This window comes from Leptonychotes weddellii, chromosome 4, assembly GCF_054177405.1.
Source record: "Leptonychotes weddellii isolate Sample4059 chromosome 4, ASM5417740v2, whole genome shotgun sequence".
NCBI classification, from domain to species: Eukaryota; Metazoa; Chordata; class Mammalia; order Carnivora; family Phocidae; genus Leptonychotes; species Leptonychotes weddellii.
Window position 1 is genome coordinate 144,193,669 of NC_138372.1, and position 14,707 is coordinate 144,208,375.

The window sequence follows — 14,707 nt, forward strand, 5'->3', positions numbered from 1 at the left end:
AGACAGGTCCACGTTGCTCATGCGCAGTGGTTAAACACGCCAAGGGAAAGGGGTGGGGTTCAGCCCGAAGCGCTCAGAGAACAATGGCGCATGCGTGCGGGTCCTCCCTTCTTTTAGGCGGCTCTGGGACTGGGCGGAGCCGCGGGCGTAATTTCTTCTGTTTTCAAGTTTGCGGGTATCGTACTCTCCGTTCCGCTAATAAATTTTGAAAAACAGATTTGACTGGTGAGGGATTGTCGATTACCTTGGGATGCGGCAGAGGACAAGATAATGAGGCCCTTGCTCTCCGGGAAGTTGAGGTTTTATTTGGCATATAGTGATCGTTTTGTAATCGTTTCTTAATTTAAGGTGGGACGGGTTTCTAGACGGGAAACAGTGAAATAATTTTAGATTATAGTAAGAGCCATAATTTGGTGGGGGTGGTCGGGCTGGGTTTATTTAATTAGGGGGGTTAGAGAAAAAACTCAGAGTACCAGTTTAACTGAGAGTTGCAGTGACAGAAGGAAGCGACTAAAATTGGAGCCAGGGTAAAACCATGCCTGGTGGATGGCTTAGCAAACGAAAAGCCCATGAGACAGGAAAGGACTTGGCATATTCCAAAAGCTAAATATCCTGTGTGACTAGACAGCGAGGTGAAAGACGTTGAGAAGGGCCAGGTCATGATTAAGGTAAGGAATGTGGATTTTATTCTAAGTGCTCTGAAGTTCCTTTGCTAGACCGTTTTCATCTTTCAGGCCTCTTCATTTTGGAGTGCCTCAGGGTCTTGGATCTCTTCCCTATGTAAGCCAATACCCTAGTTGATATCGTTCAACCTAAGGGCTTTAAATGCAGTCTATACATTGACAACTCCCAAATTATAGCACCAACACAGACTATTAGTTAACCGCAGACTCACAAAAAATCTATCTAGCCACTCAATATCTCAATATTAACATGTCCAAAACTAAACTCCCCCATGTAGCTCATCAAACCCTGCTCTTTTTGCGCTCTTCTCCATCTCTGTGAATGCTAGTTCCATCTGTCCAGTTGCTCAGACCCAAAACCTTGGAGTCATCTTTGACTTTTCTCTTTCTGTTACACTGTGCACTGAATTCACCAACGGACCCTTTGGTTTTAACATTTGAAGCATATCCGGATCCAATCAGTTCACACACCACCTCCAAAGTCACATCCTTAGTCCAAACCACCATCATGTCTTGCTTTGATTTTTTTGGAGTAGCTTCTTCACTAATTACCCTGCTTCCCCTCTTTTCCACCTGTGATTTATTCTCACACAGCAGCCAGAGTGACTTTCAAATATGCTTAAAACTATCCAAGCCTTGTTATGTCGCACTGACTTCATCTTCATCTCCTCTTCTTGTTTACTCTACCCCAGCCCTAAGCAACACTATTTTCTGTCTGTATAGATTTCCCTATTCAGGACTTTCATATGAATGGAATCATATAATATGTGGCGTTTTGTGTCTGGCTTTTTTCACTTTGCATAATATTTTCAAAATTCATCCAAGTTGTAGCATGACCAGTACTTCATTTCTTTTCATGGCCAAATAATATTCTATTATATGGCTGTATCACATACAGTTTACCCATTCATCCACTGATGGACGTTCGGGTTGTTTTCTACCTTTTGGCTACTATGAATAATGCTGCTGTAAACATCTGTTACAAATGTTTGTGTGGACATATGTTTTCAGTTTTCTTGGTTATATACCAGAGATGGAATTGGTGGGATATATAGTAACTATGTTTAATCACTTGAGGAACTGCCAGACTGTACTATAATTTTGCAGGATGTTAACACTGGGGGAAATTGAGTAAAGGATACATGGGGTCTTACAAGTGCCTGTGAATCTACTATCCCAGAATAAAGTTTCAATTAAAAAAAAATGATTCCTAGACTTGGGGCATAAGAAACTGGGTTCTCGGGCACCTGGGTGGCTCAGTTGGTTAAGCAACTGCCTTCGGCTCGGGTCATGATCCTGGAGTCCCTGGATCGAGTCCCGCGTCGGGCTCCCTGCTCTGCAGGGAGTCTGCTTCTCCCTCTGACCCTCCCCCCTCTCATGTGCTCTCTCTCTCTCTCATTCTGTCTCAAATAAATAAATAAAATCTTTAAAAAAAAAAAAAGAAACTGGGTTCCCACTGGTGACTAGTAGATGGGGGGGGAGAATGGTGAAGGAATAGGTATGAGTGCTAAAATCAGGAACTCTGTTTCAGACAGAATAAGATCCCTATCAGATATCCAAGTGGTGATGTGTAGTATGCAAATTGAGATACTATTCTGGATCAGTTGATAGAGTTGTTACCACTTACCATGCGTGTAACCTTGTACCATAGACCCCCCGCCCCCCCCTTATCCACAGCAGGTACATTCCAAGACCCCTAGTGGATGCCTGAAACCATGGACAGTACTGAACCTTATATATACTATGCTTTTGCCCATATATATGATAAAATTTAAATTATAAATTAGGTACAAAGTTTCCTGGAAGCCCAAAGACTAAAGTTGTAATAAAATATAGACAGAAAAAGAGGAAGTTAAAGAAATAGCAGCCAAGGCTTCCAGCAGAAGTGACCTGGGGCAGAGGAAGAAAGCAAGCAGGTAGCAGTATGGAAACTTGCCAAAAAAGGAACAGAGGGCATTTTGAGAAGCAGAGAGAAATAAGATGCAATTCAGTTTTATTAACATTTTGAACTTTTACCATATGGAAGGTACTAAGCTAGGTGTTAATGGGAATATATAATCAGTAAAGGCTTTCAATCTAATAGGTAGCAATTATTTATTCATTCTGTATAAATCAAATTCTTACAATGTTCTAGGTCCTGGGAATATAAAACAGACCACCTTCTCTAGAGAAGTTTATATTCGAGGGGAAGGAGATGGATAAAAACATAAATATATAATTTGTCCAGTGGTGGTGAATGCTATGAAGAACAATATGCAAGGTAGAAGTTAGAGAATGGTGGGGAAAGACTTCTGATTTATATAATGTGATTAGGGAAGGGCTCTCTGGTAAAGTAGAATGTGAAAAGAGACCTGAAGAAAGTAGGGAACCTGTGGCTCTCTAGAGGAGGAAAATTCCAGGTAAAGGAACATTAAGTATAAAGGTACTGAAGCAAAATGGCATTTGGTATCAATGAGAAATAGCAAAGAGACTAGAAATTCAAGATCTGACTGAACAAAAGGAAGTATGATAGAAGATGAGTTCAGAGAAGGAGTTGTGGAACAGATGACAATGTTTTGGAAGCCACAGTCAAGACTTTGGGTTGTATTCTGAATGAGGTGGGAAACTATTGGAGAGTTTTGAACAGAGAAGTCACATAATCATAGTTACGCTTTAAAAAGACCACTTCAGGGGCCCCTGGGTGGCTCAGACGGTTAAGCGTCTGCCTTCAGCTCAAGTCCTGATCTTGGGGTCGCAAGATCAAACTCCACATCAGGCTCCCTGCTCCGTGGGGAGTCTTCTTCTCCCTCTCCTTCTCTCCCCCACCCCTGCTCGTGTGCTCTCTCTCTCTTGCTCAAATAAATAAATAAAATCTTTTAAAAAAATTAAAAAGACCACTTCAAAGGTTGAGGGGTAGGAGTGTCAAGCATATACATAGAGAAATCAGTTAAGAGACTATTGAAATAATTCAAGCAAGAGATGAGGGTGGCTTAGACAAGAGTAATAGCATTGAAAAAGTTGTGCACAGTAACAAAATTCTGAATGTATTTTAAATGCAGAGCTATTAAAATTTGCTAATGGATTAGATGAGAAAAAGAAAGGGTCAAAGATGACTCCAAGGTCTAGAACTGAGAGGCCATTTACTAAAATGAGGAAGGGTATGATAGATGCATGCTTTAGAGGAGAAGTCAAGAGTTTAGTTTTGGACATACTTTGTTTTGGATGCCTATTAGACATCTAATTACAACTGATTAGGTAGTGGTGTATATGCTTTGGAATTCAGGAGACAGGTAAAAAGCTGGAGACAGAAAACTAGATCTTGTCAACTTACTGATGAAATTTACAAACATATGACTGAATGAGATCAGAGTACGAGTGTGTTTGAAAAAGATACAAGGAAGGCTAAATCTTAGGCACTTCAACTTGTAGAGGTTGGGACAACTTAGATCAAGTGAAAAAGCTAGAGAAGGACGGGCCAGTAGGTGGTGGAGAGAAGAGGAGAAGAAAGAGAAAGTGTCCCAGGCACCAAAGGAAGAGAGTGGTCCAAGCAGCAAAGAGCAATGAACTATGTCAATTGGTGCTGTTAGTTCAAGAAGACATCTGACTATTGCCCTTTGGCTTGGTTATTGATGATCTTGATAAAAGCAGTTTCAGTGAGTAGTGGATGAAAGTCTATTTTGTGTGAGCTTAAAAGATGGGAGAAGAAGTGAAACAACATATATAAACATATATTTTGAGGAATTTTACTAGAAAGGGAAGCAGTGAAAGAGGGCTATGGATGTGCAGTCTAGGGAGGGTGTTTTAAAAGATGTGTATATACTGATTGACATTCAATACTTATGTATATAACTGTAATGGAAGGATAGAGTATTAGCAGAAACTGTAGGGAATATGAGAAGAGCATGCGTCCCAGTCAGGCTGATCCCAGTGATTGATTCTCAATGGGAGTAGAGAAAATGGAGAAATCTTGGTGGGTTGGATGTCTTTTGTATTGGGACTACTGACTTTTTACAACAGCTATGGAAGAGAGCATGGTAGGGGTTCAGGAACAATTTGAACATTGTAGAGATACAAAAACAGGAAAATGGAAGAAATATTTGAGAAAGACAGCTTGGGAAGTTAGCTGAAGATTGAAGACTAGGGAGGATATGCCAGAAAAGAAAAGATGGGGGCCAAATAGTAGAAAGCTTATGTGAGGAATTTAAAATTTATCTGAGATGATGAGGAACCTTAAAATATTTTTAAATATGAGAGTGAATAATTCTCTGTGTTTCAGGAAGATAATTCTGACAGTTGTGTGGACAGTGGATTAGATAGGTGAAATGCAGCCAGACTGTGGAACGTCTTCAAAACCAGACTGGGAAACTTGGATTTGATCAGATAGGCAATGGGAGCCACCCATTAAGTTCTTAAATAAAAAAAGACATGAAGACAGTGGTGTTTTGTCCTTTAAAATTAAACTAGAAGTGATTTACAGTTGGATTAAAGTGGTGACAGATTGGAAACTCTGCTGATTTGCCTGGCTTTTCCCCTGGAATTTTCCTTGCTGGTTTATGAAAATATCTTGTTTCTTTTTATAAGAGATTTAGCCCCAAATATGGAAAATCTGACTTTCTTGCTTTAGTCTCTTCCTAGTGTTTTAGTTAAAAAGAGATATTACAGAAGAAGGACAGGCAAGGCCTCACGTGGTACTCAGTGGTATTTGATTCTCATTCATTTGTTAGATATTGATTAAATACTTTCCATTGTCTATCACCAAGTCAGACTCTAGGGAAACAAAGAAAGGAAACCAATAGCAGCCCACAGGGAGCTTATAGTTTATCAGTGGTAGCAGGCGTGTAAAGTGTAAAATAATCATAGCACAGTGTGAGAGAGTTCATGCACAGAGTGCTCCTGAGAGTCCAAGGGAAGGAATGATTTGCTGCCAGAGGAAGTTGGAGCTTCATGGGGAAGGTAACATTTGACTACCTGTACCTGAATAGATGTTCTGCTAGCTAAGAAAAGGGGAAAGAATGTTTCAGACAGAGGGATGAGCAGACACACAGGCTTGGCCTTGAGAAAAAGCCTAGTGTGATCAAAGACATTGAGAAGGTCTTTATGCCTAGAGGGTGCCATGTGTGATGTTGAGTGGCAGAATATGAGTCTGCATTGAGGGATCATGGCTAAAATGTCAAGGGCACTGAGGACTTTGCTTATAAGTTTGAATTCTAGCTTGCAGGCCCGTCTTCCTGATAACTCTTTTAACATCTCCCTTCAACACATCCTCTTCTCTCTCTTTCTAGTTCAGGCTCTGATCATCTCTCATATAGACTACTGGAAGAGTCTTTCAAAGGTTCTCACTGTCCCCAGTCCTGTATTCATCTAACCTAAGCTCCCCTCTGCTGTCTGAATGACTTAAATATACATCTAACTTTGCTATGAACTGAATTGTGCCCCCAACTCCCAAAATTCATATGTTGAAGTCCTAACCCATCGTAGCTTAAAATGTAACTGTATTTGGAGATAGGGTCTTTAAAGGGGATAATTAGGGTGCCTGTGTGGCTCAGCCGGTTAAGCATCTGCTTTCGGCTCAGGTCGTGATCCCAGGGTCCTGGAATCGAGTCACACATTGGGCTCCCTGCTCAGCAGGGTGTCTGCTTCTCTCTCTGATCCTCCCCCCGGCTCATGTTCTCTCTCTCTCTCAAATAAATAAATAATTTTTAAAATAATTTAAAAAATAAAAAAAAGAAAGGGGATAATTAAGTTAAAATGAGGTCATTAGCTGAGCCCTGATCAAATATGACTGGTATCCACATAAGACAAGGAGATTAAGACACACACATGTACAGAGGAAAGACCATGTGAGGACGTGGGGAGAAGAGGGCCATCTACAAGCCAAGGAGAGAGGCCTTTAGAGGAAAGAACTCTGCCAACACCTTGATCTTGGACTTCTAGCCTGTTATTAAGCCACCCAATCTGTGGTACTTTGTTATGGCAGCCCTAGCACACTGATACACTTTGCACTTCCTATTTCATATAGTAAAAGTCAAAACTTCTTAGCACACTATATCAAGTTCTTTAGAAATTTATCTCTCCAGAACCTTACACCTTTCCATGCTAAGCTCTGCTCAAACAAACCACCAGGTTTCTTGTTTTTCTACATTAAGAAGCAAGAAAGATCCCAAATAAACAACCTAACACCTTCAAGAACTAGAAAAAGAACAACAAGCCCAAAGTTAGTAGAGGAAAGAAAATAATAAAGAGTAGAGCAGAAATAAATGAAATTGAGAACAAACAGTAAAGAAGATTAACCAAACTAAGAGTTGTTTCTTTGAAAAGATAAAATTGATAAATCTTTAGCTAGCCTAACCAAGGAACAAAAACCGAGGATGCAGATCAGCAAGATTATAAATGAAAAGACATTACAACTGATACATCAGAAATACTAAGGATTATAAGAAGCTCCTAGAACAACTATACACCAACAAACTGGACAACCTACAAGAAATGGAAAACAAATTCTTAGAAACATACAAGTTATCAAGACTGAATCAGAAAGAAACAGAAAATCTGAATAGAACAAGTACTAGTAAGGAGATTGAATCAGTAATAAAAAATCTCCCAATGAAGAGAAGCCAAGGACCAAATGGCTTCACTGGTAGATTTTACTATTTAAATAAGATTTAACACCAACTCTTCCAAAATATCAAAGAGGAAGGAACACTCCCAAACTCATTTTATGAGGCCAGCATTATCCTGATAATAAAAGTAGAAAAGGATACTACTAGAAAAGAAAACTATAGGCCAATATCCTGGTAAATACAGGTGCAAAAACTCTCAATAAAATACCAGCAAACAAAATTCAGCAGCACATTAAAAGGATCATTCACTATGATCAGTGGGATTAATCCTGGGATGCAAAGATGGTCCAACATATGCAAATCAATTGATGTGATACATCACACTAATAGAATGAAAGAAGAATCTTATGATCATCTCAATAGACAAAATGTGTCTATTACACATCTACATCTAGGTGTTGTTTAAGTCTTTTTTTTTCTGAAATAATTATTTAACAAAATTCAACAACCATTTATGATAAAAGCTCTTAAAAAGTTAGGTATAGAAGGAGCACATCTCAACATAATAAAGGTCATGTATGACAAGCTGAGAACTAACATCATACTCAGTGGTGAAAGACTGAAAGCTTTTCCTCTAAGATTAGGAGCAAGACATGTGTGTCCACTCTCACTACTCCTATTCAATATAGTCCTGCAAGTCCTACCTAGAGCAGTCAAGCAAGAAAAAGAAATAAAAGGTATCAGAATTGGAAAGGAAGAAGTAAAATTGTCTCTATTTGCAGATGACATGATTTTATATAGAGAAAATCCCAAAGACTCAACCCAAAACTGTTAGGTCTAGTCAATGAATTCAGTAAAGTTGCAGGATACAAAATTAACATATAAAAATCAGTAGTGTTTCTATACACTAACAACAAATTTTCCGGAAAAGAAAGAAATCAGTCCCATTTACAATAACATCAAAAATAAAATACTTGGGAATAAATTTAAACAAGAAGGTGAAAAATCACTACTCTGAAAACTACAAGACATTGATGAAAGAAATCAACGAAGACACAAATAAATGGAAATGTGCCTCATGTTGATAGAATAAAAGAATTAATATTGGGGGGCGCCTGGGTGGCTCAGTTGGTTAGGCGACTGCCTTCGGCTCAGGTCATGATCCTGGAGTCCCGGGATCAAGTCCCGCATCAGGCTCCCTGCTCGGCGGGGAGTCTGCTTCTCCCTCTGACCCTCCTCCCTCTCGTACTCTCTGTCTCTCATTCTCTCTGTCTCAAATAAATAAATAAAATCTTTAAAAAAAAAAAAAGAATTAATATTGGGGTGTCTAGGTGGCTCAGTCAGTTAAGCTTCTGACTCGATTTCGACTCAGGTCATGATCTCAGGGGCGTGAGATCAAGCCCCATGTTGGGTTCGCACAGAGTGTGGAGCCTGCATAAGATTCTCCTTTGGCCTTCTCCTCTGCCCAGAAAGAACTAATATTGTTAAAATATCAATACTGCCAAAGCCATCTATAGATTCAATGCAATCCCAATCAAGAATCCAATGGAATCTTCTACTTTCTACAGAAGTGGAAAAAAACCTAAAATGTATGTGGAACCAAGCATTTTACTGTTTCATCACTTGCTCTCCAGCAGGTCATTCAAATTAAAATGCCCTTCTGCCCCATCCCACCCCATTGACAACCTTTTCACTTTATAAGACTCAAATGAAGCATCCTCTTTCCCATTCTGTATCTGAAGTAATCAGTCTCTCTTTCTACGCCCTCTCTACTGGCAACAAACTTTTATCTCAGCCTGTAACAATCTAGCTCACTTTTTCTTTTTTTAACATGTTTTTTTCCTCCTGCTATACTAAAGGCTATGTGTGTATAAGGACTTGGGTATAAGGACTATGAATATCTGTCTTTACAGTCCCCATTCCTGCCTTAGTACCTGGCACATAACAAGTATTCAATAGATGCTATGGAAATGAATAAATGTGTATAGAGACTGGATATCCAGACCTACATGTTCTTGAAAGAAGTTCAACCATATTTTGAAATAGTTTAATGAATACCTATCACTACTATAGGGGGCACATTTTTTAAAATGCTCGTGTCTCCTGATTTAATAGCTCTCTTAGATATTTATAAATAACATTATTTGTAATCCAATTACCCCCTTTATATACTGCATGCAGATGCCTATTGCATTTTTTAAAAGATTTTAGCTCTCTTAGATATTTATAAATAACATTAAATAACATTATTTATAATCCAGTTACCCGCTTTATATACTGCATGCAGATGCCTATTGCATTTTTTAGAAGATTTTATTTATTTGAGAGAGTGAGAAAGAGATAGAGAGAGAACGAGCAGTGGGGAGGGGAAGAGGGAGAGAGAGAGAGAAGTAGACTCCCTGCTAAGCAGGAAGCCCGATGCAGGGCTCCATCCCAGGACCCGGAGATCATGACCTGAGCCCAAAGCAGATGCTTAACCGACTGAGCCACCCAGGCGCCCTGCCTATTGCATTTTACTGTCTGCCTTCTTTAGTTATATTTCCAGTTCATTTATTCAAAACACATTTGTTCCTATTTTGTGCCAGACACAGTGCTAGATTCTGCGGGTAAAAAAATGACTAAAACACTGTTTCTATCTAAAGGAACTCATAGTGGGGCGCCTGGGTGGCTCAGTTGGTTAAGCAACTGCCTTCGGCTCCGGTCACGATCCTGGAGTCCTGGGATCGAGTCCCACATCGGGCTCCCTGCTCAGCGGGGAGTCTGCTTCTCCCTCTGACCCTCCCCTCTCTCATGCTCTCTCTCTCTCTCATTCTCTCTCTCTCTCAAATAAATAAATAAAAATCTTAAAAAAAAAAAATAAAGGAACTCATAGTTAGGTAGAAGGGACAGATACATAAAACCAGTAGTTATACTTTAGTGTGGTAAGTGCAATGATAGAAATGTACAGGAGGTATTAATGGAGTAGTTTAATTAGATTGAAAGCATAGACATATCTTACATCTAGGTGTTAAGTCTTTTTTTTTTCCCCAAAATAATTAATGCTTCTTGGAGTGTGTATCTTCAGAAGATGACTTTTTCCTGACCTTATTCTCTTGCACTGGAGGAACTTTCTTGTAACTCCTTATGTACTGATTCCACCCAATGCCTGTGTGAGAATTTCCAGAAGCCTCTGTCCTGCTGTCATCCTCATTAAAGTATCACAGAGAGAGCAGGCGCCTTTGGAGGACTTGAATCCCCTTCTTTCTTCACTTACCACCTCATATAAAGCTAGGATTGACAGCTAATTCTATTCGACTCTGAGACCTTGTAGTAAGCGCAGTGAAGGATATTGGGCAAAGGGAACCATCACTGCTCTTACCTGTCTCCAATACCAGGACCTGGAATGTGGCTACCCCATTCTTGAGGGAAAGTAGCAATTATCAGTAGTTGGGAGTATCTCAGAGGAATCTGAAAGAATTGTGATGAATCGAAAAGAGTTGACAAGCTAATATAAACCACTAGCCACTTCAAAACCTAATTAAAATACCTGTGTATCTGTTCAAATACTTCCAATTCTGTGTGTCTTTTATAGAATATTCTGTGTTGGTATTATCTGTCTTTAAAAATTCCTGCAGTCCAAATAAACGCTTCCTGCCTGATTACCAGACCGATGTGGTTGGTTAACATACTAAACAATAGAAATATGTACTGAAATGCAGTACAAGCTTCTGATAATGACATTTGTCATTTGAATACTTTCTCTTATGTGATAACAACCAGCTCCAATTATCTGGCTAAAAATCCTATTTAGCATTTATTTGGAAATTTTGATGTAAAAAATGTGGGCTCTAAAAAAGTAATTGTTTGATGAAGTTTCCATGTTACTTTAAGTTATATATCTCAAGCCAATGCTAGGATCTACTGGCTACGAAGGAATTAAGCTAGTATTGCATGCAAGTCCAGTTACTGCTGATCTAGCCAAAAAATAAAAAGTAAATATTGAGATGATATAGGGAGCCAGGCAGAGTTTTCAGCCTGGAACCCAAACAAGAAAACACAGTTTTCTAGGGACTCCAGTGCCCCAAGCAGAATAGTTAAGTAGGAGAACAGTAACACTGTTCATATTTGTGGTATACCCTTTGTCATATTGTATTTACTTGATCTGTTTACATGTCTGTCCCTTCCACTGAACTATGAGTTCTACAAGATCAGGAATGAGGCATATTTATGTCTATACCCATGTACCTTTTGGAGGAAATAAAGAAAAGGGAGGGGGGAGCCCTGTAGGTAGCCCCAAAGGAGAATAACAAGTGGGATTTATTGGAAGGCATTTAAATATTTTAATATTATCAAACTAATGGTAAGAGACTACGGATATGGTTAGTGAAGTCTTCCCTGACTTTCGTATTTAGAATAGCTTCCTCCAACATTTCAACACGTTGTTTATTTCCATACCAGTGCTTATCAGCATCTGTAATGACCTTATTTGTTTACTGGTTAAATCTTTCTCACCTCAAGGTAATTTCATGAAGGCAGGAACCTAATCTGTGGTCTTGTTTGTTACTGCCTGATAACTATTTGTTGCTTAGTAACTATTTGCTGAGTGAATCTTTGAATGAATTAATATGTGTTATTTAGGCGGAATGTGTTTGCATCCTGAAAATTTCTTATGTAATACAAAAGGCTTATACACCAGGATACACAAGGAGAGGTAGAACTATTGAAAAAGGAAAGAATGTAAAAATGCCTTGATTCCTGGTGTTTGATCTCTGAGAGAGAGATCTCCCCTTTTTATTCTCCTACATGACAGTGGAAAATGAACTCAATGCCATGGAGGAAGGGAGCTGGGTTAGTGTTACTCTTATCTTTGAAGGCTTCTCTGAGTCCTAGAGATCAAGAATGAGGGAGTTGTTACAGGCATTAAGCTCCATTTATTTAACAAAAGTATTCTGTGCCTGTTTTGTGACAAGAACTGAGTGGGGCCACAAGATACAAAGATGGCTAAGAGAAAGGTTGTAAAGCAGCAACAGGTAAAAACCAGAGCTCCCAGTCTGTAGCTGCTGGAAAAGATCTGTGTACTAGCTTGACAGTTTTGTTTTTTTTTTAAATCTCTTCATTTCTTTTTGATTTTTAAGATAATTTGTTTTTTAAAATTAGAAATTTTCCTTTTTCACTTTCTTTTTTAAGGCATTAACATAATTCTTTTTAATTTACAGATTAATCATCTAATTATTAGATTAATCATTTAATTCTTTTCTAAGTTCTGTTATCTCAATGCTGAGCCTTTCTAATTCTGATTGATGATGTTCTCTCACATCTTGTATCACTTTCTTAATGTCTTTTAGGCTTGTTTTGAAATGGTGGGTTACAGTTTGGAGCTGTTTTGTGGGCACATCTTCCTGGTCTGCTTTCCTTGTTTGTAGGAATGTTAGTTTGCTCCTTATTCCTTTTTTCTTATAATATTTTTTTGTTTTGTTTTGTTTTGTTTTAATTTTATTTTATTATGCTATGTTAATCACCATACATTACATCATTAGTTTTTGGTGTAGTGTTCCATGATTCACTGATTGCGTATAACACCCAGTGCTCCATTGCAGAACGTGCTCTCTTTATTTTTTTTTTAAAGATTTTATTTATTTATTTGACAGAGAGAGAGACAGCGAGAGCAGGAACACAAGCAGGGGGAATGGGAGAGGGAGAAGCAGGCTTCCCGCCGAGCAGGGAGCCCGATGCGGGACTCGATCCCAGGACCCTGGGATCATGACCTGAGCCGAAGGCAGACGCTCAACGACTGAGCCACCCAGGCGCCCACATGCTCTCTTTAATACCCATCACCAGGCTAACCCATCCCCCCCCTCCCCTCCCCTCTACAACCCTCAGTTTGTTTCTCAGAGTCCATAGTCTCTCATGGTTTGTCTCCCCCTCCAATTTCCCCCCCTTCATTTTTCCCTTCCTACTATCTTCTTCTTTATTTTTTTTAACATATAATGTATTATTTGTTTCAGAGGTACAGGTTTGTGATTCAACAGTCTTACACAACTCACAGCGCTCACCATAGCATAAACCCTCCCCAATGTCCATCACCCAGGCACCCCATCCCTCCCACCACACACCACTCCAGCAACCCTCAGTTTGTTTCCTGAGATGAAGAATTCCTCATTTCAGTGAGGTCATATGATACATGTCTTTCTCTTATTGACTTATTTCGCTTAGCATAATACCCTCCAGTTCCATCCACGTCTTACAATATTTTTATATGGGATTTTCCGTCGGTACTCTTCTCGTGCTCATTTCTATGGGAAATTAGATTTTTTCCTCAACATTTACAGTGACGCTGGTGGAGAAAAACTTTTCTGACTTCAGCACGCTCCCTCTTCTGTTGTTCTTGTGTAGTGGTCAAAACCTTGGTGGCTTGCTGTCTGGAATTCTCTGACCCCGTTTCCTCCCCCCGTACCCCCCCCGACCTTTTCTGTCCTTTGTCCCGGTTGTCCAGCTGTTGCTGAGATTTATTCTACACGCCGCAGCTTCTCCTCAGTGTGGACCCGTGCGCCATATCAGAGCATTGGAGAGTCTCAGGTTTTGGAGTCCCAGGGAGCGCTCCTGCTCTGGCCCCTGCAGTTCCGCGGGCTGGAGCGCTGCCCCGGCGGGAACGGGCCAAGCGCCGGTTCCCCGCCGAGCTGAGCGCTGCCGGATGCTGAGCCTGGAGCTGCGGCGCCGTCGCGGCGGCCGTGATCGAGCGCACCGGCAGACACCTGCCTGCACCTGAGCTCCCCTGTGCGCTATCGCAGAGCTTTGGCCTCTTCGCAGCTGCAGCCTGCTGGCTTCCTTCCTCCTCCCGCCCTGACCCTGAGAAGCTAATGGGGATTTGGCTCCACCCGCTTTTATTTGGGGTGCCCTAGCTTTGTCGTAAATTTGGCCCAGGCGTTTTGGCTTTGCCACCTAGTTGCTGTGTTTTTGTAGTTGTTTGTTTGCTTTTGCTTTGTTTTTTTTGTTGTTGTTTTTTATTTATTTCTGCTAAAATTTTTTATTGTCTGAAATATTAAAATAACGACATGCATATGGGAAGTAATTTTAAGTAGGAGCGGCCACATATGCTTGAAATGCAGAGTTAGTTACAACCCACTGCAAATGTTATAAATAGGTCATATTTTCTTATAGAAGTTAAAATATTTGAGTAAAATCAAAGAAAAAAACTAAAAGAACAGAATAATACATAAAAGAAACAAAAGCAAGGTGAGGAAAGTCATCATGCCAAGAATGAAGCCTCAATTTATATTTTGTTATCTGAGTCATAAGAATATCATTTTTTTAAAAAAATTGATTGTTATGTTAATCACCATACATTACATCATTAGTTTTTGATGTAGTGTTCCATGATTCATTGTTTGTGTATGGAACTGGAGGGTATTATGCTGAGCGAAATAAGTCAATCAAAGAAAGACATGTATCATATGACCTCACTGATATGAGGAATTCTTCATCTCAGGAAACAAACTGAGGGTTGCT

General features: G+C 39.8%; 1 long non-coding RNA gene across 2 annotated transcripts in view; it reads left to right on the top strand.

Moving 5' to 3' along the window:
• The first annotated feature begins 74 nt into the window (after positions 1 to 74).
• LOC145720962 (uncharacterized) overlaps positions 75 to 14,707 on the top strand; it is a 25,633-nt gene continuing 11,000 nt past the window's right edge. Inside the window, exon 1 of one of the 2 annotated variants that reach the window (XR_014144344.1) lies at positions 75 to 668. This is a non-coding gene — a long non-coding RNA (uncharacterized LOC145720962). The remainder of the gene's footprint in view (positions 669 to 14,707) is intronic. The other variant, XR_014144345.1, reaches the window with a different exon arrangement.